The 23,347-nt window shown below is 39.2% G+C and overlaps 1 protein-coding gene and 1 long non-coding RNA gene across 3 annotated transcripts in view; one reads left to right on the forward strand and one right to left on the reverse strand.

Annotated features, from left to right (window-relative positions):
• Positions 1-23,347, reverse strand: part of NPR3 (natriuretic peptide receptor 3) — a 105,179-nt gene that overhangs the window by 30,701 nt on the left and 51,131 nt on the right. The gene's annotated exons all lie outside the window — the stretch shown is intronic.
• Positions 11,206-14,787, forward strand: LOC139790096 (uncharacterized). The gene is made up of 2 exons (XR_011723383.1): positions 11,206-11,474; positions 14,434-14,787. It is a non-coding gene; the product is annotated as an uncharacterized lncRNA (long non-coding RNA).

The raw sequence follows: 23,347 nt of genomic DNA on the forward strand, positions 1-23,347 counted from the left end.
TTCTTTGTTTGTAACCTTTTAACAGCTGGTCTTGAGAAAAAGGTCACAAGGAAGTGGGGAATGAAACTGAAGAGGTAAGTTTCAACAGACAAAGTGTGCTAAATGATCATAATTTTTACAAGATATGTTTATTCTTGAGTAGGTGCCACAAGGGAATGTGGAGAACAACTTCATTTTTCAAAACATACCAGGAAGAGTGCTTAAACAACCAGATTAACCTTAAGCTTGGGAAATGTTCCCTCATAAATACACCACCAACTGGGTTTGTGTGTCATAGCATTTATGTACTGTACAGCATTATTTTTAGAGGGGATGTGGACAGCATTTTTTAAAAGTTTAGATTTCCCACTTAGATGCTTATAAATAAGCATTGTTCAATAGGATGTGCAGACACCAAAAGACTACTCACAGATGTTACAGCAGAAGCCTAAAAAACCTGAATATTGAATACAAAGTTTTTTCTGGCAGATGAAACCCTAAAATTCCATTGGAGCTCTATTTGAAGGATTAGCTCTATTCAACGTTTGAAACCCTATGAAACCCAGAAAACTTAACTGAGGCACAGGTAAAAGCTATGAACTCCTGAAACAATTAATAGTTGTTTATGTCCTGCTGTGGGCAGAATGGCAGAGCCATCACTCAGGTTTCTCAAGCCAACTGATAACACAACCTTCCCATGCCAGTTCTGTGGCTGAAGGTACGTCAGCGTGGAATCACTGAGGTCACTTCTCTCCTTTGTTATTCTCCTTTTTGGCCCTCTTCTAAATTCAAAATTGTTTTAGAGCTAACAGGATTTACAATCATGTAAATAAAGGACATTATATTAGCTTGCATATCAGATACGCTTGTTTATTCTGTCCAAGGAAGAGCTAGTAATAGCATTTTCATGACATCAGAGGCGAAGCAAAGGAAGCCATTCCAACTAATTAATCTCAGTATTGTTTATAAAGAAATATAGGAAACTGATCTGTGTAATTGTTCTGAGGAGTCACAGTTTGCACAGTATGTTTAAACAGTGTATGACTATTAAGGGCAACTTTGAGGATGGATTTTTAATTCATCAATGCAAGGCACTTTTCAGAGTTTATCAAAAGTGTGAGGCCACAATGGTGGAGATTAAGAAAGTTTTCAGGCTTGTCTGTACTTCAAGTCAAGCTGAGTTTGTGGAAAAAATGAAAAACCTAGTCTAACACCCAAAATCTTATGAGTGGCACAAGGAAGAGTTACTAGCAGGCATTAAGATTAAGATGCCAGATTTCCACCAATATTCTGAAACTTTGTGCAAGGGAGAAAATCTAAATAATAATCTTGGTATACCCTGTTTTTCTTTTACCTGATTTTCATTAGAATATTTGCAATTTCTAGTCAGTAGTTTGAGACCACAATGCATTTTAATACATTTTAATACATTTTGTGAATCCACGATACATGTTAAGTATACAAACACGGAAAACATAACTCTATGGCTAAAAGGGGAATAAAATGTTATAAATAAATAAAATTACATTGTTTCACCTGAAGAATGCTAAATGTCTGTCCAAAATCCACCTTTTTTTTGTAAGAGAAGATTGAATTATAGGAATCTGGGAGCAGATCATTGAAGTTAAAATTAATTTAGCCAGTCTTCTAAGAAACAGTATTTCTAAGCTTCAATTTTTTTACTTAACAAATATTTTTACTAATCCTTCATACTCTACATTAAACTTCACTGAGAACTTTAGGAGAAAATGAGCTGTAAACAAGGAAAATTAGTCCTCATCCTTTTACTACTCCAACATTTTTCACCACCGATATTTCATCAAACAATCACTGCATCTTTAGCTTGCTTTCTGTCAATATATATGAATCCTTGAGTTTTACACATGCACCGTACAGGTAGTAGATAGTGCAGTTCGTGTTTCACTGGTAATTGTGTTCATGATGCTACTGTTCATGTTCCTTTTTGTGTTCATTGTGTTCATGTTCCTTTTTCTACTGAAGCTGAGACTCTAAATAGGATGGTGAAACTTCTGGGCCATGGTGTGGAAAGGATGTCTGATAGTTCTCTGGTACCTTGCATGGTATCTGTTTTGCAGGCACAGTGCTATGCTTCTGTAATGCTGGTTTGCTACATAATAGCTGAAAACTATATCTGCTTTTCACCTTCTGCACCCTATAAACTTTTCCCACTTCCACGCCCCATTGCTGCCCCCTGAGCTTGAGCCTGGGCCTAAACTTAAACTGCCTCAAGGTGATCCATTTTCTCTTCTGTGACTGCAAAACGGGCTGAAATCAACTCTCCTTAAGGCCTCCAGCCTTTGAACAAAGCCCATTGGTGGGAGCATTACTATCATTTGCAGCTTCCACTGTTCAGAGGTCTTCAAGTTACTTTCCATCTCTCTTTACCTGGGTTCCCTGCAGCAGCTCACTCAGCTGAATCGCTCCCCAAAAATACTTGCTGCTGTCCTATGAGAAGAGAGGCAAAATGTGTGAGACAGCTGATCCCTTTCATCAGAAAGCAGAAGAGAACGTAATATTCCTTTTTCTTTTCTTTTCTTTTTTTTTCTTTTCTTTTTTTTTTTTTTTCCAAAGTCATCACACAAAAATAACCCAGAAAAAAAAGAAGCACTCTTTATCAGTCAGCAGCCACCAGCATTTGGAATGGCACTGATCATGACAACTGACTTCAGCAGTCCAAGGATTTCAGATAGACCTCCAATAAACAGAAGAACAGATTAAAAATCACCACTGATAATCCAAATCAATAACTGTGGGTGGTGGTGGTCGTATGTGTGTTCATTTCCCTGCTGGTAGCTGAGCTTATGGTGGATGATAACTCCGAAGTTTCTCAGGTTAAAATCTAACCTTCAACAGCCACACAGCACCAGAAGGGACTGACTGACTTCCTCCACATTGCTCCTAGGCTGCCAGCCCAGGCTGTCTGTCCCACCCTCACCCTTATCTGCTTGAAGGCCTCAGCTTTTTGGCTGTGCTTCACTTCTGCTTGTTCCTCTCACACACTGTGAGGAAAGGTCACCATTTTGTTGGCTTCCAAACTGTTGGCAGTAAGGGGAGGTGGCAGCCATTTTGTGCATGAGGCGATCCACATGTTGGGAGTTTTCCCTTACATCTCCATGAAAATTTTAAAAAATTGCTAGCCCCATGCAAGAATAGTAAATCCTGACAACCATGGTTCTGCTGTGACTTCCCAGAGAAATTATTTTGGCTGCCAGCTGAGCTAGGTAAGAGACCTGCTTGCAGTGACCTGTGGCCAGCACACAGCTGCTGGACCTGTCACCCAGCCAGTCTGTCCTTGCAAAACCTGCTGAGGGTAAGGACCGGGGATGACAGTGGAATTCCTGTGTTTATATGGGAGATATTTAATCGAATTAAAGTTTTGCTGTCATACCTTCCTGTTTTCATAAGTTATCCAGCCGTTAGCTTCCTAATCAAAAGAGATGTGGCAGCATGCCACAGAAACTGGGCCTCCCTTCCAGCTTGTAGCCCAAAGTATTTCCAAACCCCAGATTGTGCCTAGAAACACATGCCTCGGGTGAAAAGTTGACTTCTACACTATGTGCAGCAGAACACACATTCATTTAAAAGAGCTGTATAGAGAAACAGCACGCACTGAGACTGACAGGCCACTTTGGAGAAAACCCCAACAAGAAGTGGAGCCAACAAAAAAATCGCCGTGAATCCAGGGTTTCATCTTCTGTTCAACACAGAGAGATAGCTGTCCATGGGGGCAATGTCTCACAAAATCACACAGTAAGGTCTTCATGTATTTAAATCAATGTCTGAATTTTCTTTACAGACTGTAAATTCAAAGCCTTATGTCTACAGTGTTATAAATCTCTGCTTTACTGTATGCAGTAGAAATGAGCTAAAGCACTCCTCTGGGTCCTTTGGTTTGTGACACGAGTAATTGTTAGAAGCAATAGGAAGAGAAATACCGAGTATACTGACTGACTTTTCTTCCTGGGGATTAAAAAGTAATTTTTGTTCCTATAGGTTTTAGTTTGATGTCATTAAATTTGCCCTTGTGGCCAAGAAGGCCAGTGGTATCCTGGGGTGCGTTAAGAAGAATGTGTCCAGGACTGAGGGAGGTTCTTCTCCCACTCTACTATGCCCCAGTGAGATCTCACCTGGAGTACTACATCAAGTTCTGGCCCCCCCAGTACAATAGGGACAGGGATTTACTTGGGAGAGTTCAACGGAGAGCTATGAGGATGATAAAGGAATGGCTTTATGAAGAAAGGCTGAGAGACCTGGGCTTTTTAGTCTGGAGAGAAGACTGAGAGGGGATCTAATTAATGTGTATAAACACATGAAGACTGGGTGTCAAGAAGGAAGGAACAACCTCTTCTCACTTGTGCCCTGTGATTGAATGAGGGGCAGTGGGTTCAAGATGGAGTACAGGAAGTTGCACCTCAGCTTGAGGAAGAATTTCATTACTGTAAAGTTTACAAAGCCCTGGAACAGGCTCCCCAGAGAGGCTGAGGAGTCTCTGAGAGACTTTCAAGACCCATCTGGATGTATTTCTGACTGACTTTCCTGGTTTTGTTCCTGCTCTGGCAGGGGAGCTGGGCTCAATGATCTTACATTCTGTGATTCTGTGATTAATAAATGATTAATACAAGATCTAGGCACTCTTCAGAAACCTAAAGACACATATTATGAATTCCAGTAATCAAAGTATAAAATTCCTGACTCAACTGACCAAAGGCTTCTTTGGTTGAGGGACATGTTTCTGATTTGGATCAAGTCTCTTATATTACCTTACATTTAAGGTTCGTGCCATGAAATGGAGAAGCTCGAGTGGTTGTCATCATTGAGAGATGGTAGTGGTTCCCCCAGAAGCAGCTTCTTTCTCATGAGCTCTGGCACTTGCCTATGACAGCCAAGATGCTGAACAGATCCTGCAGCATGGAAAAAGTGAACCACGAGGTCATGGCCATTTTTTCACACCAGCAATCCACTGCCAGGACCAACTGCTGATTGTGCCAGGGCCGTCCCTGGCTCCACTTCAACAAACCATCCTTGAAAGTCAAGTGCCTCTCATGAGGGTATTTCCCAAAAAGAAATAAACAATAAAAAGTTATGAACTATATTTACTAAAAATATATCGACTCACTGAACTCAATAGTCATTTAGTTTTAATGCTCAGGTGAATCTTAGTCAGGTAATTGAAACATGACTATCTTGTGTCATCCAGAATGTCAGGGTTGAGGCTCATAGCCATTCTTTCTGGCTATAACATCTATGAATCTACAGTTCTACACAATATTTGTTATGTGTCATGTGCGTGTGGATTTAGCTTAATCTCAGAGAACATTTCTGGCTAGTACGGAGGTTTGATGTATACATGAGCTTGATGCCTACACACAGAATCATGGAGTCATAATGGTTGAAAACGACCTCTGAGATCATCAAGTTCAACTGTCAACCCAACGCTACTGTGCCAACTAAACCATGTCCTTTTAACACCTCCAGAGGTGGGTACTTCACCACTTCCCTGGGCAATCTGTTCCAATGCCTGATCAGTCTTTCAGTAAAGAAATTTTTCCTAGTATCCAATCTGAATCTACTCTGGAGTGACTTGGGTCTATTTCCCCTTGTCCTGTCACTGGTTATGTGAGAAAAGAGACCGATCTCTACCTCACTACAACCTCCTTTCAGGCAGTTGTAGAGAGTAATAATGTCTCCTCTTAACCTCCTCTTCTCCAGACCAAACAATCCCAATTACCTCATGCACACCTTGTAAGACTTATGCTCCATACCTTCCAACAGCTTATTTCACTTCTCTGAATATGCTCCAGCTCCTCAATGTCGTTCTTGAAGTGAGGGGCCCAAAACTGAGCACGGGATTTGAGGTGGGGTCTTACCAGTGCCAAGTACAGGACAACAATCACCTCCACTATTTCTGATACGAGCCAGGATGCTGTTGGCCTTCTTGGCCACCTGGGCATATGCTGGCTCACATTCAGCTGCTGTCAACCAGCACCATTGAGTCCTTCTCCTCCAGGCAGCTTTCCAGCCACTCTTCCCCAAGCCTGTAGCATTGCCTGGGGTTGTCATGGCAGCCGGTGGCTTTGTTGAACCTCATACAATTAGCCTCAGCCCATCAATCCAGCCTATCCAGGTCCCACTGTAAAGCTTTCCAGCCCTCAGACAGAGGAACACTCCCACCCAACTTAGTATCATTGCCATTCAGCTGAAGTCACAGGCACAGTGCACAGCCTGGCAAATACTTTAATTGCTCTTGCCTTGCAGTCAGCATGAGTCCTGGATTCCTCACTCCATATGACAAAGGTCAGCTCAATGTGTCAGCTCTAAGCAAATTTCAGGCTGCAGGTCTCCACCCATGCTAACTACCTACATGTTTAATTTCAATACCCTTTTGTGAAATGATCTGTTTTTATAGATACAAACAGAAAGAAATGTTTATATGAAAATTTGTACCAAAACACCAAGATTTACTTAATTTAAAGCCAAGCATGACCCATTTATAAAAAAATCTGTGTATTGACTTTGATATTCAGATCATATCTGAGAATGAATTTCACTTTATGCATAAAAATATTTTCCTCATAGCTAATGATGGACCATGTTCAATTTTCACTTCATTTCCTGATGCATGTTTGGAAATGGCAAAACTTAGGTTTGCCAGCATGGGAGTTTCACTTTGATCAAAGGATAACTGTTTTTTGAGTATGGGCACGCTTTCATTTCATGGTAACTGATGTCCACAACAAGGATTGTTCTACTGCTAGAGATATTACGGATGTGGAATATGTGTATCTGTTGGTGTAACTTGTCTAATTTCTAATTGTTCTTGCCCTTAAATAAAATGTCATGGACATATCAACCTGAATAAACATGAATGAACTGCTTTTTGAAAAATTTTGACAGTTAGAAAATGGATCTCATTTGGACATACTAGAACAAGGACTATATGCATTCGTTGTTTGTCACGTCTCCCCTGAGATAATTTACATCAAACATCAATAACAATGTTTTTCTAAAAGTAAAAACATGGTTGTAATTTTAAAATAGAGAGAAACAGAATCTTAACATGATTAACTAAACCTTACCACCTACTTTTACTGAATCAGTGTGTAGATCTCAGTGTTTTTCATAGGACTCTTTGAGGTATAAAAAGTCTAAGAAATGTTTCTTCTTTCCATGCTGATGAGAAGCCTGTATGTCTTCTGTGCACTTAAGTGAAATTAAACAGAAATTCTGTCTTAGTCAACTGGAAAATCAATCACACAGAGTTGTATGCAAATATCTAGTAAATATAAAAATCTAGTATCTCACACCTTAGTAAGGTTAATTGCATTCATTTTTGAAAGTTTAATGACCTGAGCTCCAGTTTGTACAGTACTTACACATAGACATTAGACAAATACTTAATCCTAAGAGAAATTTATTGCACGGTTCACGGATCTTTGACAGGACTTTCTTTCAATATCTGTGAATACACCTCCATCAGGCTACTCTATCTGCAGCACTTGATGCATTTTTGCTCTGTGAATTTACTTGCTTGTTGATGTCACTTTTCCTGTCTGCAATGAAAAATGTGCCTGTTTCTTGTGTTTTGCAGACTAGTGTTTCTAGGAACTAGACTGTTTGCATGCATGTATCTGTGCTTGTGGCAGTCCTCCAGCACTTTCCCATTCTCTGCTACCTTCTTGGTTGCTTAACTGTGTGTATCCCAATGATTCTTCTGCTTTTCTATGCCTGAGGTGCTGTTTCAGCATCCAAGATTGTGAAGAACAACAATGAAGAGACTGGTGAGATATGCTACAGTTACTAACGAGGAGCTCCTCCTAGAATGCCAGGACTTCTTGTTGACACAGTCACTCTTCCAAATATTGAGGACATTTGTGCAGAAATCTGTGGACGATGAGTAAATCTTGAGCCTTCTGAACAACCACAGAAATGTTCTGTTGCAGTGCAGAAGAGGGAGAGCATTGCAGAACCACACAGCAATGAGACACACAGGAAGGCATTTCTCACCCAGAAAGGAGTTCAGAGTTCACCTTTTAATTTTTTTCTATCTCTTTCTCTTGTTAATAATCTCTTCTAATAACATTAAACTCAAAATTTAGTATCTAAGCTTTTAAGAGCTGCCTGTAGACATGGAGGTGCAATTGCTGATCTGCTCCCATCCAATATACTCTCCTCTTGCCTCAAATTCAAGGTCTGTGACTGCTTCCTTGTTTTAGAGCTAAATATGTCACAGTACACATTGTAGATTGTCCAGTGACCCAGGACACAACTTCACACAACCAATAGCAGTATATGGCTCATTGCAGCAAGATTCATAATTTGGCACTGAGACAGCAGAAATTACCACATTGTGCAAACTGATAGAGCCTGAGTAAGGAAAAGTTAACACCTGGAGTTAGAGATGAGTTAACATCCAGATTTAGGGCTTTTTTTTTTTTTCTTTCCATTTTCTACAGCCAACATAAAAAACTTCCAGGATATTTAAGGTGATGCTTGTTATTATCTGCTAACTAATGGCCTAATGAGAAAGGATAAGAAAAAAGAAGATGGGCCAGAAATCTACAAAATTCAAGGAAGAAAATTAAAACATATGATACCTTGTTCAGGAGGGAAGGAAGAAAGTTCATCTGTTTGATAACTTGCTTTCACATTAAGCATCACTGTTCTGATATGAGATACTTATTTGCCCCAGAATAAAACCCAAAGGGCAGAGGCATCTACCCTTGGAGTAGATGAAGAGAAAACGATTTTCCACAAGGGGTTGTTACTACTGTTGATTTCTCACAGACCACAGTAGTCTCAGGCAGCACAGTGACCCAGTCATACATCTGAATCATTAAGAATACTGAGTATTCAGAGGAGAAATTTCCTGTGCAGCATCTTTCTCTATGTATCTCCAGCACCCTTCAGGGCAGACAGCTGCTGGTGATAATGTCCTATCATCATCTGCTTGAAAGTGAGGTTTTGAGCACATTTGTTAATTCATCAAGAGAGCTTACCCTCCCCAGAGATTTTATATTCTTCAGTCATTGTAAAGATGACATACATATACATACACATCAGATGCTTGAAAGTGGATTTTATTTCACTGATAAGAACATTTTTGGTAACAACTGATTTAGTTCTTGTAAGGCCAAGTACCCCAGGCTGATAGCAGAATGAAGGGCTCATAGAAGCACTGGCCTTCACACACATCAGAAAAATACAGTATGTATGGTGATCTCTCCTGTCAAAGCAGTGAACTTAAAACATGATATTCTGTGAAAAATAATTATATTTTCTATAGAAATATAATAGTTATACTTAAAAGATACAATTAATACAGTCTCTATTTTCACATTCCATGGAGGAATGCAAATCCTCTCTGAATTTGTTGTCCTTGCCAATCGCCATCTAGGAACATCTCTTGTTTTTGTCCATGAGAAATGCTTTACTTTGTTCTCATCAAGTAGAATTAACTTAAATTAAAGTGAGCAAGCGAGCAAACACTGACGAGGGAGGTAGTGTTCAAAGTCATCCATTTAAGTATTATATGCTCAGTACCCTAAATGTATGATACATTGTCAAACTGAATATCCTCAGGAAAAACTAATAAATGTTACTGTACAGGACTTTTGCTTAAAGGCTTCAAGGACAAGGAGAATGATAAATAAGCTGGTTTTCTCCAAAACAATAGCAATGATTCAAACACTGTGAGCATCCCCTGTGGTTTTTAGAACAATGTCCCATTTTTTTTTCCTATGTATACCTGAGATTGTGACTCTGCTGTTGGAGAAGCTGCTGAACCATGTAAGCAGGCCATCAAAAACTAGAGAGAAACTCATCCTGGTAAAACAGTCAAAAACATGGATGCCATTAATATATTAGTATCACTTGGAAATGAGGTAAAACCACCAAGAATCTTCCATGCCACTTATGTATTCTGGCCCAGGCTTCTGTGCTGTTGATATAACAGCACAGATTAGGAATAGCAGAGATCCCAAGAACTGAAACCATCAAAGTACTTAACATTCTTATTTTGTCCACTAAGCATGACAGATTTGCATCACAGTGCTTATCCAGCACATTCTGCCTTTTTCCTGTGCTCAGAAAATTAAATTATTTCAAAACCATTTCATTCCTGGTTAGCATTCTCATCTTCCTGGTACCATCACCTCATTTAATTCACCTCAGTCTCTTTGTATGAAAGAGTCCCAGGGGACTGGTTTGGTGAACAAAAAAGTTGCGTTCATGGTATCTGACAGCAACAGGAAAATGCTTTGGTAGACTGAAAGGAGATGAACCAGTGGAAATCTGTAGTTTGACCACAAGTCTGCAGTTTTGGTTAATTCCAGCTGGCTCTGCTGTGTATTCACAACACACTATAAGAGGGTATCCAGAACACAGCTAGCTCACCATCTGGATAAAGTGCCACAGGATTCCTGCCCAGAATGCTATGTGCGTACTTCATAATAGGCTCCTGCTGTCTTAATGCCATTGTTGTAGAAATTAAGTAGAAAACAGCTGGCAATGTGGACACAGTTATTGCAGAATATCACTTCTGCAACAGGGCAGCAAAAAAGGTCACTGAAAATGTTCATGTGAAATGAACTCTCCACATACACATGACTTTGTCAGCTTGCAACATCTGTTTGGGAGGCAGAGCTTGATTGCTTTCACTGTTGTCTTTTGCCTTACTACTAAGTTAAGCCTTAGTAGCAATGTCAAGAAAAATATATTTCACTGGTTACAAAGATAATAATTGAACATAATGATAATATCTTAAACATTTAGATGCTTGTGTATTCAAATGACATTACAGAGAAAGGTTACTCAGGACAAACGAGTTCTTGATGTCTGAGTTCCTCAAGACACAGAAATTAAACAAAGTTAGTCAGCTTGTCAAGATAAAAGAAATTATAGAAAAACACCTTTTTTTTTTTTTTTTTTTTCCTAATGACCATTTTAGAGTAGTTTAGAGAAGAACTTATAAGCTTATATCAAGTCTGTGCTTTGAAGGAAATGTCAAAGTAGACTAGGAAGGAGAAAATACTGAACTCCTTACTCCTTAGAAATGTGACTTAACTCCAAAGAATGCTTAAGTATGAGGAAACAGAAGGCAAATGTACACAGATGGCTTACTGTTTGTCTGGATTTGGATATCGCTTATGCTACCAGAAGTTAAGATTAATAGATTTGGATCTTTTACAAGGCCTGTGTCTGCCTGCATCCACCATCATATGTCCCTGAAGACATGAACTGTAAGTCAGACTGGCCACAAAAGGGAACTCTGTGAAGGGTTATACTAAGACACTGGGGAGTCTGTGGCTGCTATAATAATCACAGTGTCTAAACTCAGGGACCACAGGCTTTCAGATCTCAATGATTAGGCACCAAAATCAGAGGGAGGAATAGAATGACCATTTTACTATTCTCAGCAACCTCAAGAATATCCAAAAGGGGTGACTTGGTCAGTTTCCTAAGGACACACACTTTGCGTAAGTAACATTTTAACTTAGGATCACGGAATCGCAGAATGTTAGGGGTTGGGAGAGACATCCAGAGATCATCTCGTCCAACCCCCTTGAAAGCAAGCTCACCCAGAGAAGGTTGCACAGGATGACATCCAGGCAGGTTTGAATGTCTCCAGCAACAGACTCCACCAGCTCTTGGGAAACCCTGTTCCAGTGGTCTGTTACCCTCACAGTAAAAAAGTTTTTCTTTATTTAGGTTGAGCCTCCTGTGTTCCAGTTTGTAACCACTGCCACTTGTCCTGTCACTGGACACCACTGAAAAGAATCTGGTCCTATCCTCCTGGCACCAACCCTTTAGATATTTGTAAGCACCGATGAGATCCATCCTCAGTCCTCCCCATGCTAGAGGCCAAGCTCTCTCACCCTTTCCTTGGACAGTAGATTATCCAATGCCCTAAACATCTCAGTGAGTCTGTGCTAGCCTCTCTCTAGTAGTCCCTTGTCCTTCATGAATAGGGGAACCTCAATTTCTTTTGTCTTCCGGGTTTTTGTTTGATTTTTTACAAAATTAAAAGTATGATTGCAAATACAGAAATGTGTTGTCAGATTTGCATTACCTTGGGGAGTTTCTGGTTGCACAACAGGGTAATAACCTCTGATACGTATTCAGTAAATCTCTGCCTGAAAAGGATGTAGATTTTTTTTTAATGAAGTTTGGCTGTAGTATTGATATAGACCAATACCTCTACAAACAGACAGGCATGCATAATTGTTATGGAATGCATTTCTAATATTCATGACTGAAATATGATTTTCATGTATTCCCACTAAATGTGAACTTAATGCATGCGCTTATATGCAGGAATTTACATGTGGAAAACTAGAAGGCATTTCCTTCCTCAGCAGATGTATGTATTCAAGTTGTACAGACAAGGCAAGTGTCACACTTCTAATATCAGGAGTGTACAGTGTGCATATTTGTCCAGCCTCAGTTTTTTCAGTCTCATTTCTTAACCATCTGTAATGTCTGTCTGACAGCCCATCTGACAATCCACTAATTTCTTTTGAATCCATTGGTTAATTTCAAACATGTTACATAAAAGGATAGACATTACATTCCTTCTCATTTCCTGAAAACCAATGAACTAGTGCTGCTGCCACCAAGAGAAATGTTGCAGAGCAGTATCTGTTTGGATTTGAACGCATTACAGCAGGCATAGGAAGTACTGGGGAAAATGAATGAGATGTTTTAAGGTAAATATGAGACAGTAAAGAGTGATTTTGTGCAAGGGTCATGGAGTCAGGGTTATCAAAAGGGTAGTATAGTATACTGCATGCTGCAACCAGCATTTATTAGCTCGTCCATTCACAAAACCTTTTTTTTCTTTTTAAAAACTGAAAGGAACATAAATATGTTTGGATTAACTGGGGTATTTTTAGCTGATAATAAATGTTCTGTTTGCATTTTATACACAGCAAGACTTCTGGATAAGTTAAGCTTTTTCAATTAGAGCAATATACCTTTTCTCTATTAGTGCTGTGGGAATATATCCAGCAGACAGGAAATAATTTCTATGAGAAATGGTTAGCACTTCCACTTGATTAAGTATACCATATTCAGGTCAACTGAATAATCAAGCTGTTCCATGCTTGCTGTCTTGACTATCATTGACTTCTACTTACATGGAAGTGAGAAGAATTTAAAACTGTAAAATTATGTGAGAAACAGTGACCTCTAAAATTACTCCTGGTATGGTGTAACAGATTATTTATGACATGAGGTGCTGGGAAAAATCAGGATGCATCACTTCATGCCCATGTGCTCTTGAGAAAGCTCTAATTCTGGCTTAAACCCAAGAATTTTTATCTGACCGAGGAAAGCATCCTTTACCAGTAAGATTTTGCACCTTTGTACTCCCCTCTGGCTCCATTCTTGAAATTGCAGAAGGGGTTCTCACCATGCTGAAATACAGCAGTATGAGGGAAAAGAAACTGCAGGAAACTTTACACATCTCATAGATACTACAGCAAGGCAAATCTGGTCAACAGCATTCCAGTCTCTAAATACAACTTTCCATGGCTGTGCAGACCCACTGTGGTGTTTTATCATAGGAAAAAAGTCCAGAGAGCCAATTTTTAAATTGTCACAGCCCATTTTCACATGTTGGCTATGTAATGGGTTCTAATTAGCTTTATAAAAGTACCTAAGGCACAGGAATATCTGACAGAAATATTCTGGATACCCACAATAGAAAACGGTATTTTTTCACAGACGAATAACTGCATGAACACAAATCAGAATCTGAACACTAATATAGGCATTGTGGTTTATGTTTATGTATGAATCCTTTCCTTCAGGATACAGAACAAACACTGATTAATACCAATCAGGAAAAATTCTTCCTCTGAGAAGGCTTTTACATGACAATATTTTTTTTATCTGATCACTGCAGAACACAAAAAAAACCCAAAAAACAAATGCCATGAACTAAGAAGATCCCTAGGAAAATCTGATTTATTTCTCATTATTATTACCATTTTTATTCTCCTGCATAATGCATACATTCCTCACTAGCAATGATAGCAGTCATAATGTCCCTCAGCATGAAGAATTACCCTTCCTGGTTGCTTTTTTACAATTACAGAACTTTGCTACTTACCCAACATCCACATCTAGGTTTAAAAATTAAACCTTCTTTCAAGTGAATTGAGAGACCTTACTGGCTTCACTGTAGTTACTGCCTTATACAAGGTAGGAACTGAAACCCCAGACAAATTAAAGTTTCTTAGTTTTTTCTTTGACACTGGATGCCAGTGGTCAGACAGTTTGACTGGCATGTTTTCCTCACTTCTGAAAAGGCTAAATACCTCCTTCTTTTAAAAGTTCCTCCACCTCCAATCTCAAACTAGCTGTTAAAGTGAATCTTTTCTTCAATGCAAAGAAGAAAACAACTAAACAAGGGTCTTTCTGTCCACTTGTCAGAGACAATTCAACAGAAAGCTACCACCAGAGACCAGACCCAGCAGCTATCCAGGACAGCTGCAGAAATCTGAAGAAGCAACTGAATTTTGCAGGCCATCTTATGGCCTAAACATCAGCAACATAAACCCTAAAAACTGTTTCAACTGGTAATGCTTAGCAGTTTCATGAGCTCTATGCATCCAGAAGTGCTAAGTCCTTTCAGCCTGTACTTCACAGGACAGGAAAGCCCATGATACACTTGCTTTTCCACTGTTTGTAGCATTATTATTACTGTAACTAAAGAGCGGTGATCAAAATCCAGTGAATGTGGAGGTACCCAGATGCACCTTGGTAAGTAAAGGTTCTTCTCCTTTCTTTTGGTGTGAGTTTTGGACCTTTTTATACCAGAAAAAAACAACCATCAGAAAATACCTCTTGTAAACAAGAAGTGGTTAAGTATTTTCCTTGGAGACAGAGTTCCTACGTCTTCGGGAACAATGTTACTTGAAATGTTTGTTATCACTTCCTCTTTTAAACAGTTAAACAAAAAAGACCTTAATCCAAGGTTTCACAGTGATTTTAGCAAAAGGTTAAGATAATGTTTTTATATTATTTTTTTCATCGGTGATTTCAAAGGGGAAAACCACAGTAATTTAATTTTAATTGCTGGTCCCATTTCCACAGAATGTTGTGTATTGAGAAACCAGATGTAATGACATCATCTGTGGACATTCTTACGTGTTTTAGTTGTGGACAGGATAAATGAACCAGAACAAAATAGGAGGAAACAAGGGTTACATTAAAATACTATAAACTGGTGTGTAAATACTTTATCAGAAATGTGCTTTTATGCAACACTGATTTGCCAGCCAGTCCTCCAGAGGCTAATTTCATAATTGCTTCTGGTCCCCCACAGTACCAGTGAGAGAGCACTGCAGTTGTGCTGGAGCTCTACAAGGAAGTGATTGGATCAGCTGCATCAGTAAATTAACTCTATTTTCTCTCACCTTTGGCAGAAACACAGGCACCCAGGAGGATCTTGCAGGGTTTCAAAGAGATTCTACTTGCAACAGCCTGCCTCTGGGCTGTTTCTTAGGCAGAAGATGGTAGGGTATAGCAAAGCCTTGGCCATCTCCTCTCTAATTTACATCTTACCCCAGTTCTGTGCTGAGTGGATCTGCTGGAATGCTGTCTGAAATAATTTGCAATATTCTCTTGGCAATCATGAATGAGCCAAGTTTTGGTGTGTCTTTCAAAAAAACAGTTCATAAATGTGGCTTTAATAGTACAAAGAAAATGTTATAAAAGATGGAAAGACAAGAAAGCAAGCATGAAAGAGGGGAAGGCTGGAAGCTGCTGGTGTGATATAAATATAAAAGATCCTGTAATCTGGATTAAGTAATCCAGGAAAAGTAATCCTAGGACAAAGTGTAAAGTAAAGGCCTGAGCTCTGTTTTCATTATATTGCAAGTTTCTGAGCAATCTCTAGTAAAAAAAAAACAAACTGATTCTTTTTCCCCTGAAAAACGTAGAAATATTTTAGATGTTTAATCACAGAATGAGATTACAATATATAGTGATATATACAATATCTTGTATGTATAGCCCAATTAATGCTGTTTCTTTATTAGTGTTTAATAAATAATCTCAAAACTTCTGCAGAATGAGACACAGATTCAGACCAAAACGGAATGGAAACAACTGTTTTCCCAGCAAATGATCAAATAAGAAACTCCAAAATGTTTCAGGTTATCTGTACTTTCCTGGTTAACACAAAACTAAATGTTTCATTAGGTGATTATTTGGTTCACTTTTCTTGCCCTTTTCTCTAAGTATTTTGACCAGCTGCAGGGCTGCTACAGACATTTGACCTAGAGGGCAAGCAGTACATTCAGAAACAAATCCAAGGAAACAGCTAGGAGCAAATGGTGAAATACTTTCTGCCCCTTCTATTTTTTCTCCATCTCCATAACAAAACCAGAGCTTCAGGAATTCTACCTTGAAATCCAGAGATAAAGATAGCTGGTACAAGGAGAAAACCTGCCATCTTGTTCAATGTTTCAAATCACTGGTACTGCAAGAGTGACAAAGAAAAGTATTTGAAAAATGCCTTTTAAAAAATCTTATAATGGATCTGCTCTCATAAATGAATTAATTAGGATATAGAACCAACCTGAAAAATTCCTTATGGGTTTACAAGCAAGCCTCTGGTGAGTTGGATTCTGAGCTATAAACCTGCCAAAGCACACAGATCTGTGCAGTGTAGACATTTGGGAGCTGACAATTTTCCACAACAAAGACACCTCTGATACTGAAAATAAGACCTCTCTGGCTTTCTGTATCCTGTGCTAAATCCCACTTACTCTTGGCTTCAATGTAAGGTAATAATGATAATGTTAGGAAGAAGGAAAATTCCAGATAATAGTAGAAAACAAAAATAAGTGTAGTTGTTCTCAATGTAACAAACTTAGGAGGGTTGCTTCCTCCTTTCCTTTGATTTGCAAATTCCTGTGGAAACGGTTCAATGTTCATTAGTGTTTTAGATGTGTTTGGCAAAAATATTTATCTTTCCCTTTCCTTGTCCTTTTCCTCTGTTTATTTCAATGCCAAATGAAACATAATTACTCCAGATTATACTACTATTCAAAACTGCTGTTGTGAAATGGACCTGGGACAGCATGCTTGATAGACAGCTCAGTGCACACATTTATATTGGCTAGCTTCAGGACAACAGAAATAATAAATTCTGAACCCAGCTTTGATTCCTTCCATCAACTGAGATGTTCAGCTCTTCCTCTCTCCCTCTCATTCTTACAGCCTCTCTGCATTTAGTCAACCATTCTCATGAAATCTCTGACCTCCAAATATCTTTCAGACCCCCTCTGCCAACTGTAGCTGAAATTAGCCAGCTGTTTCAAAACTTTCCTCCAATGGACAAACCATTGGAGTGCATAAAACCATCCCCGTAATTACAGAACCCCCTTGTTTTAGTTTTACCTTGCTACAAAACTCTTGGTTTAGGTTTTTTTTTTGTTTGATTGGTTATTTTTTGAGTGCTTTTCAGCAAGAAAATGGTGAAGGTAACATTGTTTGATATATTTACTTTACTTTTAAGTGCCTTCTTGGCGGTAAATGCTTGAAGACAAAACTGTAACAAAAAAAGGGAAAGGAAAAGTACTATTTTTCTTGAAGAAAACACTGATTTACTTTTTTTAATAGAGGCTGGCAGAAAAAAATAGTTTAAGAAAATGTAACTTCCATTTAAAAGTGTTGAAGGAAAGAGTATTGTGGCCAGGGTTCAACAGTCTTTTTCACAGTGTAGATGAACATTTTTCAATCAAACTCATATATAAAGACCTTCAGATGGGATCAAAAAATTAGGAAGAATGGCAACAAATAGAAAATACATCAAGAAGTTTCAGAATTTGGACTAGGCACTGAAAAGTCTTTCACCCTTTGATGTATTTTGTTTTCATAGTACTACATAGAATTGATAGTGAGAAATCTTGTATGTATGTGTCTTAGGGTGTAAATTGCTAGTGGTGGGACAGTGGAAAGAATACAAACTTTATTTCAGTAGATCATGTCTTGAACAATTTCAAAAGCCTGTTCTTTATTCTGAGAGCTGTATTTTTTTTCTGAATACAACAAACACTAAAGAGGGTTGTGCAAAGAAGGATGATCAGAGAAGAGAAAAGAGCCCTCGCTTCCATTAAAAATTGTTTCTTCTCAACTCTTAATATTCTCTTCAGACACTGGAAGAGGAGGCACGATTTTTATGGCAAGCAATGCATCTAGCTCCGACTCTTAAAAATTCACACAGATACACAACTTATCTGTGTTTCTCACCATATAGTTAACGCTATATAATTAACTTAGTATTTCCAATAAAAATATATGGCATGGTGTAACAGGACAATGAATTGTGTGTGAGAATGTATTGGTACCATTTAGGATGTAATTAATGCACTACTTAGGTAGTGTAACATTACCTCCTTGATTTTAAAACTGTAACTACAATAGGGAACAATCCAGTCCATTACCAGAACAAAACAGATGGAAAACCCCCTAGATTCCTGTCCCCCACCTGGGACACTAACCTTGGGAATTGTGAATTAATCCAGTTAGCCCTGCAACCACAAGGGAACCTAAGCAACATACTCAGAGCATTGCAGCACTGTAAGTGTGGTGTAACTACATGGGCATTTAAAATTCCCAAAGTTGCAGACCCTAGAGTTGATTGAAAGCTCTGTTTCAAACTGCATTTTCACACAGATGTTAGTGAAGCAGTTACTTCAGTTTGGTTACATCCACAGAGCTGGCTGTGCTTCTGGAATTCCAGGAGATACTTGTGTCAATTCCTGACAGAAAAAGGGAAATTAAATTGGATCGTTCTTCATGTTTTCTATACTAGTACTTAACCTTCTTAAAAATAATTTCTCCTTGGGTTTTTTTTTTCAGTATCTGAAACTTTCCAATACAGTTCCCTTGCTGTTTTCAGTGCTTTTCCCGTCTGTGAAACTAGTGAAAATAAACCAATTACCAAAAAAAAAGACCCAATAATCAGGTTTTGTAGTAACTAAGGATTTGAGCATTGAAGAAAAATTGGGAACTGAAGCTTTTCATTGGGTTTTTTTGTTTGTTGTTTGTTTTGGGTTTTTTACTCATACTTCTGTTTTCCAAATGATTAGTGCTTTTTGGATGCATTGGATGCCCATATAAGTGGGCCTGCTTCAGTCAACCCAAAGTAGATCTGATATTCTCAGCATAGGACGGTGCCACTGGAAAAGTCTAACTACACCAAAGTATCTCAAATTAGGCACTCCATGGACTGAGAGATTTAAAGCAACCAGTCCTTTATCGAAGCCTTGACTGCTGCATCTGGAAGCACTTGGACCCAACCAGCCTATTATATTCAGGTGCAAGTCAGTTAACATGTTTGCCCCCCAGACAAGTTTAATATTTAGCCAAATCAACAGCAGAAACACAAGCACTACATCAGATGCCTGATCCATCTTGGGATATATCAGTTTAAGTAGAGTTTCAGTCAAAGAACTTACTCTGCAAGGAAAAGCATGCAGGCAGTCAGCCAGAACATGAAACCATTCCTTGAGGGGCAGAGCTTCTCACCATCAATGCCGTGTGCTCTGTGGTGGTTGTGTAGGACTTTGTTCCATTTGTAAAGCCTGATGTAAGATGTAGTTACTACCAGTTTTCAAAGTCCTTCTCCCACAATATTGCTCTCTTCACTATCTAAACACAGGACTGGAGATAACACAGTGAGCTTCAAATTTTACAGGCCAGTGGGACGAGTTCTGGCACCATGGGACACATATGGGTGTGCCTTTGCCTCTTCCCTGTACAGTGGTCCTATCCTGTTAACATTAGTGTGCCAAGTAAGATACATTATGTTCTAGAAGAACGCAGCCTTCTAATAATGTTTGTTTGACAATGTAATGTTGACAGACAATAAACTTAATTTTCAAGAGGTGGTCTGTCTGGGATTGAAGGCTGCAATATTACAATTGGATTTTGATAACCCTTCCCACCTGAGAAGTTAAGACCCTCAGAAAACAGAGAGAAGTCTATTATTTCGTGGTTTTGTTTTTGGTTTTTTTGTTTTGTTTTTGGTTTTTTACATCTCCAAAATATCCTAAGGAAAGTTGTATTATCTTCTATGAAAAAAATGACACTCTGGTATTTGCTAATGGGCAGGTGACACAAGCAATGTCCTCTGAAGGAATGCAGTCCCTGCATCACTAAGGAGTAAACTGACACTAAGAGCAGGTCAGTCACAAAGGAACAGAACGCAGCACTCCCCAGCAAATCCTGGTCCCCCCGGAAGATAGAAATCTGTTGCCTCACACTGCCAGATTAGCCGAGCATTTTCTCCAAGCATGGACAGTGCCAGTGGACTCTTTAAAACAAGACAGCAATTTCAAAAATAGCTTTAAAGAAAGAGAAAGAAAGAAATTAGGGAAATGATCAGGCAGAGGGGAAGAAGTAGGGACACTAGAGAGGGTGATGAAGGAAATAAAGGGAAAAACATGACAAATTAAAACAAATGAGGGAAGGAGGGTCTACAGGAAGGACTGAAATGTAAAGGGAGGGTGTTATTAAGTATGATCTTCTATGCAGATGTTCATAATAAGGAAAGGTAATTCCTCCTTCATATTTATTTCCTTGGTAGATAAGGGGGAGCTATGAGGAGGGGGAAATTATGTGCTGGGTGGTGGTACCAGTGGAAACTTTTGTTTCAGATGCACTGAGACATGGGAAGACTTTCCTCTGGTGAAAAAAGCTGAGGGTTTGCAGGGCAGTGGTATAGGTGTTGGAGGCAGAAGCCCTCAACATCTGTGTTAGTCAGGCCCTGACTTAAGAAAGCAGTACTAATGAGGCTTTAATATACTTGCCACTGACATGTGACATGCCTCTATTCAAGGAATAATGGCATCACTTAACTAACTACTCTTTGTTTCAGCCTTGATTCCTCTCCCAAACTGAACTGGAAAATTTTTTTTATAGACTTTGGCTTGCCTCAGTTAAATTAACCCCCCCGCCCCTCTTTCTATACCTCCTTTTCCTGTGTACTTCATCTGAGTCGTTCTCTCGAGCCATGTCCAGGCTGCTTTCTGCTCTGGCATGGAACTACAGATTGTCACTAAAGCCATCCTGGCATGTACATAAAAGGGATTTTGGAGGTGGAAATGACCACCAGTTAAATCACCTCATCCACCTTCTAGTCAATGTGGGATTGTTCCTGCAGCACACTCCTAAGGGCTTGGGGTTTCAATGTTTTGAGCAACAGACATTCTACCCCCACCCCCTCTGGGAGGGGTGCCTGAGGGCTAATATGCAATTTTTCCTGATACACAGCCTACATTTTCCTTTGAAGTTTTTACTCCATTATTCCTATTTATAAGTGGTGCTGGGTGAATCCCAGGTGGTTCTGAGGTTTATTACTGTTTAGGAGGCATGCAAAAAAGCAGAGTCTAGTCCACATTCTTTAAACATTTTGGTGCCTTCCTGACAGGCTCCATTATTTCTTCTCTAAAACTGCCCAGGAGCCAGCATAGAGCCTCATTTCTCTCTGTACTAGGAGGGTAGGAGGTTGGGTAGTGGCCAGTGCTCTGCTCTGGTAAATTTCTTCTGAGAATTGAGACTTGAGTACCCTGATGTTCTCTGTCTGTACTTTTCCTAGCCATTACCCAGCAGCCTGGTTCCTCCCGTTTAATTGTCTTTACTCATCAAGCTGTTGCAATGGCTCTTGTTCTCCCCAGTCTAATGGAGGGGGGTTATCACTACCTTTTCATTGGACCTGTTCCTTTGTTGCCTGAGCAAGAAAGGTACTTCTTAAGTATTTTTTTCTTAAGAAAGAAAATGTAGTCTAGCTTATGTCCCATAATATGTTGTATTAATCATATAGGAGCTAGTGGGATCCAACCCCTTGTTCTGAAGGAATCCTATGTTAAAATATTCAGTCAGGGTCTGTAAATTCTTTCTTTAGCCTTTCATCCTGCACATGCAGACAAGTACTGCAGAGGAGTCTTAGCATACTCCACCATTTAAGGCTGCATGAGCAATACCAAGATAATAGTTACCAGCAATACTTTTCAGCAGGGATGTATTATACATGTGTGATAGTTCAGCAGCAGGCAATGCTGTCACAACTTTCTTACTATCTGATACGCTTATGGTAAGAGAAGCTTTTTTCTTCAGGTGTCAGAGTCTTTAATGCAGTCCTTGATTCAGGCTCTTACTTTGGCCAGGACATATAAGGCACAGTCAGAGGGACTGTTTCTGCTACTGTCCTTTTAATAAATACTAGTTTCCAGGTCTGCATCAAGCCACAGACAATATCTGGTTCAGTTTGAACAGGGATTTAAATCCACAAATGCATGTTGCTGTCAGTATGCCCCCTGTGCTATACTGTCTTGTCACTTTCTCTTCGAAGTCTAAACAAAAATTAAGAAGTGTTCTGCTGCAACAAAACTAAAAAGTGACAAATGCCTGCTGTAGTCTGATAGTCTAGGCATTTAGATTATCAGAAATTTATTACCAAATGTCTTTTCTTGAGGTAATTTTTTAATATGAGTAAATTGAGTTCAGCAAGATGTTGAGTCACAAACAGTATTCATGCCTAGATTATTCACTTCGGAGGCAGAAACATGCAGTCCTATTCCTGATCCCAAGCCAGGACGCTGTTTTTTCCCCAGTCATGCCACTACTATTCAAACACTACAGAAGGGGCGCATACACCAGTTCTCCTATGTATTTTGTGTGGTATAAGAGTGCTGATAGCCTTCTAAATTTGAAAAGGGAACTGGAAATAGAAATAACCAGTTTTGAATCTTGCTGGCTCCTAGCACAAGAGTAGTTGGTCTTTGTTGGTTGTTTACATGGTGGGTACTAGGAATAGAATAGAATACATTGATCCTATAGAAACATAGGTGGGAGAAGGACAGGGCTTCTATAGACATGATATTCCTATATCCCATTACGTCCTGGACAAACATAAATCCAAGGTCACAGTTTTTGCTTTCAGCTAGTTTCTGAACTATATATTCATGCATCTAAAATTTGAAAGCTAGGGTTTATTGTGTAAATTGAATGGCAGTGTCAATAAGCAACAGACACTGCTAATAAACCAATGCACTGTCTTATTTACAAATAGTTGGACAGAGCAATTATTTACACAAAGAGAAACACAGTATTTTTCTGAGGCAGAGGACAGAAGACCATTAAACCAACCCTAAGGTGACTCAGGAAAATTTACCAAGAGTAGCATATACACACAGGGAGACACTTTTTGGTATTACAGACTGCAAATTATGGCTATTCCTAGGAGGTATCAAAAGGGGTTCTGTCGAGTTGTACAATTCCTTTTTATTGGCAGGACTCCTTCAACTCAAGAAAACATTGGCTGAGGTTCAAG

The sequence above is a fragment of the Heliangelus exortis genome, chromosome Z (assembly GCF_036169615.1).
Source record: "Heliangelus exortis chromosome Z, bHelExo1.hap1, whole genome shotgun sequence".
In the NCBI taxonomy this organism is placed as follows: Eukaryota; Metazoa; Chordata; class Aves; order Apodiformes; family Trochilidae; genus Heliangelus; species Heliangelus exortis.